The sequence below is a fragment of the Schistocerca gregaria genome, unplaced genomic scaffold (genome assembly GCF_023897955.1).
Source record: "Schistocerca gregaria isolate iqSchGreg1 unplaced genomic scaffold, iqSchGreg1.2 ptg001193l, whole genome shotgun sequence".
NCBI classification, from domain to species: domain Eukaryota; kingdom Metazoa; phylum Arthropoda; class Insecta; order Orthoptera; family Acrididae; genus Schistocerca; species Schistocerca gregaria.
Window position 1 is genome coordinate 7501 of NW_026062519.1, and position 5000 is coordinate 12500.

General features: G+C 53.6%; 1 non-coding gene across 1 annotated transcript in view; it reads left to right on the forward strand.

Moving 5' to 3' along the window:
- Nucleotides 1-3587: 3587 nt before the first annotated feature.
- The window catches only part of LOC126329560 (small subunit ribosomal RNA), a 1893-nt gene continuing 480 nt past the window's right edge, over nt 3588-5000 (forward strand). Inside the window, exon 1 of the ribosomal RNA XR_007562342.1 lies at nt 3588-5000. This exon is cut by the window's right edge and continues 480 nt beyond it. This is a non-coding gene — a ribosomal RNA (small subunit ribosomal RNA).

The following is a 5000-nucleotide window of genomic DNA, read 5'->3' on the forward strand; positions in this document are numbered from 1 at the left end:
CTGCCACAGGACACTATCCAAACAACGACAAGAGGAACGTCACGTCCACTAATAAGACAGAATGTCTCACATCACCCGCAAACAACGCAGCTCAAATCAGCCAGCAACACCCACAGTGGTCCACCCAGTATCAACACAGGACGCAACGCCACGCCACAACACAAAAGGTACAAGTAATAAAATACCCTTTGGCCACACCCCTTATAAAGGCATCGAACCAACCCACCACCTGACACCAGCCAAACGTACATCCTGATTTGACACATCTCTGGCAACCTAACCCACGTTGGCCCTTAACCTAACCCACGTTGGCCCTTAACCTAACCCACGTTGGCCCTTAACCTAACCCACGTTGGCCCTTAACCTAACCCACGTTGGCCCTTAACCTAACCCACGTTGGCCCTTAACCTAACCCACGTTGGCCCTTAACCTAACCCACGTTGGCCCTTAACCTAACCCACGTTGGCCCTTAACCTAACCCACGTTGGCCCCTAACCTAACCCACGTTGGCCCCTAACCTAACCCACGTTGGCCCCTAACCTAACCCACGTTGGCCCCTAACCTAACCCACGTTGGCCCCTAACCTAACCCACGTTGGCCCCTAACCTAACCCACGTTGGCCCCTAACCTAACCCACGTTGGCCCCTAACCTAACCCACGTTGGCCCCTAACCTAACCCACGTTGGCCCCTAACCTAACCCACGTTGGCCCCTAACCTAACCCACGTTGGCCCCTAACCTAACCCACGTTGGCCCCTAACCTAACCCACGTTGGCCCCTAACCTAACCCACGTTGGCCCCTAACCTAACCCACGTTGGCCCCTAACCTAACCCACGTTGGCCCCTAACCTAACCCACGTTGGCCCCTAACCTAACCCACGTTGGCCCCTAACCTAACCCACGTTGGCCCCTAACCTAAGTTACGCTGCACCTTAACCTAAGTTACGCTGCACCTTAACCTAAGTTACGCTGCACCTTAACCTAAGTTACGCTGCACCTTAACCTAAGTTACGCTGCACCTTAACCTAAGTTACGCTGCACCTTAACCTAAGTTACGCTGCACCTTAACCTAAGTTACGCTGCACCTTAACCTAAGTTACGCTGCACCTTAACCTAACTTACGCTGCACCTTAACCTAACTTACGCTGCACCTTAACCTAACTTACGCTGCACCTTAACCTAACTTACGCTGCACCTTAACCTAACTTACGCTGCACCTTAACCTAACTTACACTGCACCTTAACCTAACTTACACTGCACCTTAACCTAAGTTACACTGCACCTTAACCTAAGTTACACTGCACCTTAACCTAAGTTACACTGCACCTTAACCTAAGTTACACTGCACCTTAACCTAAGTTACACTGCACCTTAACCTAAGTTACACTGCACCTTAACCTAAGTTACACTGCACCTTAACCTAAGTTACACTGCACCTTAACCTAAGTTACACTGCACCTTAACCTAAGTTACACTGCACCTTAACCTAAGTTACACTGCACCTTAACCTAAGTTACACTGCACCTTAACCTAAGTTACACTGCACCTTAACCTAAGTTACACTGCACCTTAACCTAACTTACACTGCACCTTAACCTAACTTACACTGCACCTTAACCTAACTTACACTGCACCTTAACCTAACTTACACTGCACCTTAACCTAACTTACACTGCACCTTAACCTAACTTACACTGCACCTTAACCTAACTTACACTGCACCTTAACCTAACTTACACTGCACCTTAACTGTCACATGTAACGTCACAGGAATGTAGCTTTGCCTAACAGCAACCCTCTGAACATAGTTCACTGCTTGGATCCTCTGGTGTCATGTGTATTTCTTGATGCCATGGTGCGTACCCTCACATAAAGGTCTTTCGAGTGTTGCGTACTTTCTACACAGTCCCGCTAACCACTGGAAGGGTGTACCGCTACAGAACGAATATCGCCCTCCCCTCCTGCCCTTCCAAGCTGGTCGGTCAGGCGTTTGTTTGTGAAATGAGCCTTGCAGCTGTTCAGTTGCATTCGGTTGTCGATGCAGTCAGTGTACGTTGTGGTACGGCCTGTGTGGACTGTCCGCTGATGTACGCGTAACCCACACTGATCATCCGTCGTTACGTACTGAGTGACATAATGTGGCACATGCTTGACCGTACACCGGCTGCGCCCTACAATGGCGAATCATAAGGGCCATATGTTGTGCACGATGCTACTTGTCTCGTCTCCCCATTACAGCGAGATTGCACTGTTGTACGCCGTACAGACATGTGGTAAGTAGGTACGGACGAAAGTATTGCATGTTGGCCCCCCCCCCCCCTCCTCCCTCTGCCGGGAATCAGCGTGAGCCGTCTGTTGATGTAGCGACGAGGGTTTTCCTATTTAATCGTATTGCCCCACACAACATGATAGCACGGTGGACCGCGTTCCACATCTGCGACATGCTACAGAGGCCGGTTGACAGTCGACCGCGCAAGGGACATTGCACACGTGCGCGGACCATCTTCCACGTGTTCTCTCGTGTACATGCCGCAGTGTGTATGTGGGCTGATGTAGCGTGTCGTGACACATAACATGCAGGCATGCCAGAATCGTAGATTTCGCAAATGTAGATTGACGTATACGTTTGCTGCCAAAGATCCGCAAATGAACTGGAAATCAGTTGTTGAGCGGTTGTTCGCGCTGCAGGTGCATCGGTGATAGCGACGATCGGTACATCTGTGAACCGGTTGTTTCGGCGGTACCCGCCATGCCCCCGAACCTGAGTTGGCCATGTGGGTATGAAGCGATACGAGGCTGTGGCTTGGCGGGACAGTCCCCGGCCGGTGAGGGGGGGCCGCCCGGCGTGCTGGCCGCGCGCTGCGTGAGCGCACGCACTACAGCCGGCTGGTGGGGGGCGCCCAGTGGCAGGAGCGCCGGCCGACGGGCCCGGCTGGCGTCCCAGCTATGCGCCGGCGCACCCTGCGCGCGGCGCCAGGCGGCCAAAGTGGGTTCTGTCGAGCCCGGTGCGAAGCGCGGTGGACATCTGCAGTGTGCTGGTCCGATTGCGGACTGTGTGCGTTGAGGATGCGCCGCCGCCCGGCACTCGGCGTCGCGACGCCGTCTGCTGCTCGGTCGCCCCCAGCGGTTCTCGCAGGTGGTTTGTATCGCAGCTCTGCGGACGTGTTGGCGCGTGCGCTGTGCTGGGAGAGTTCGCTTCTGCACCCAAGTGGGGCTTTGCCCTTCTGTGGCGCTGGCGTTGGAGCTGCCGGTCACCGTAGGTGGCGCGTGTTGTTTCCCGCCGGCAATGCCACGACAGCACGCTCCCGGGCCTCTGTCGGCAGCGGCAAGCTCAGTTGGGAGCACGGGTGTTCGCACTGAAAGCGTCTACTCGCCTATCTCCGGGCGATTGCGCCTCTCTCGAACCCGACCAAGTACTTAGGACGGCGCTGCGCGCCGCCGGGACCTGAGAGGGTTTCGAGGTGTATCGTGCAGGGGAGCTCAGCCTCCTCCTGTTTGCAGAATAATTGAGCGGACGCTTGCGTGTTCGCGCGGGCCCTCGGGACACACTCCCGGGCGGCCGGCTGCTCAGCTCTCGTTGACGCAGCTCCCTGGTTGATCCTGCCAGTAGTCATATGCTTGTCTCAAAGATTAAGCCATGCATGTCTCAGTACAAGCCGCATTAAGGTGAAACCGCGAATGGCTCATTAAATCAGTTATGGTTCCTTAGATCGTACCCACGTTACTTGGATAACTGTGGTAATTCTAGAGCTAATACATGCAAACAGAGTCCCGACCAGAGATGGAAGGGACGCTTTTATTAGATCAAAACCAATCGGATTGGCTCGTCTGGTCCGTTTGCCTTGGTGACTCTGAATAACTTTGGGCTGATCGCACGGTCCTCGTACCGGCGACGCATCTTTCAAATGTCTGCCTTATCAACTGTCGATGGTAGGTTCTGCGCCTACCATGGTTGTAACGGGTAACGGGGAATCAGGGTTCGATTCCGGAGAGGGAGCCTGAGAAACGGCTACCACATCCAAGGAAGGCAGCAGGCGCGCAAATTACCCACTCCCGGCACGGGGAGGTAGTGACGAAAAATAACGATACGGGACTCATCCGAGGCCCCGTAATCGGAATGAGTACACTTTAAATCCTTTAACGAGTATCTATTGGAGGGCAAGTCTGGTGCCAGCAGCCGCGGTAATTCCAGCTCCAATAGCGTATATTAAAGTTGTTGCGGTTAAAAAGCTCGTAGTTGGATTTGTGTCCCACGCTGTTGGTTCACCGCCCGTCGGTGTTTAACTGGCATGTATCGTGGGACGTCCTGCCGGTGGGGCGAGCCGAAGGCGTGCTTGCGCGTCCCGAGGCGGACCCCGTTGAAATCCTACCAGGGTGCTCTTAGTTGAGTGTCTCGGTGGGCCGGCACGTTTACTTTGAACAAATTAGAGTGCTTAAAGCAGGCAAGCCCGCCTGAATACTGTGTGCATGGAATAATGGAATAGGACCTCGGTTCTATTTTGTTGGTTTTCGGAACCCGAGGTAATGATTAATAGGGACAGGCGGGGGCATTCGTATTGCGACGTTAGAGGTGAAATTCTTGGATCGTCGCAAGACGAACAGAAGCGAAAGCATTTGCCAAGTATGTTTTCATTAATCAAGAACGAAAGTTAGAGGTTCGAAGGCGATCAGATACCGCCCTAGTTCTAACCATAAACGATGCCAGCCAGCGATCCGCCGCAGTTCCTCCGATGACTCGGCGGGCAGCCTCCGGGAAACCAAAGCTTTTGGGTTCCGGGGGAAGTATGGTTGCAAAGCTGAAACTTAAAGGAATTGACGGAAGGGCACCACCAGGAGTGGAGCCTGCGGCTTAATTTGACTCAACACGGGAAACCTCACCAGGCCCGGACACCGGAAGGATTGACAGATTGATAGCTCTTTCTTGATTCGGTGGGTGGTGGTGCATGGCCGTTCTTAGTTGGTGGAGCGATTTGTCTGGTTAATTCCGATAACGAACGAGA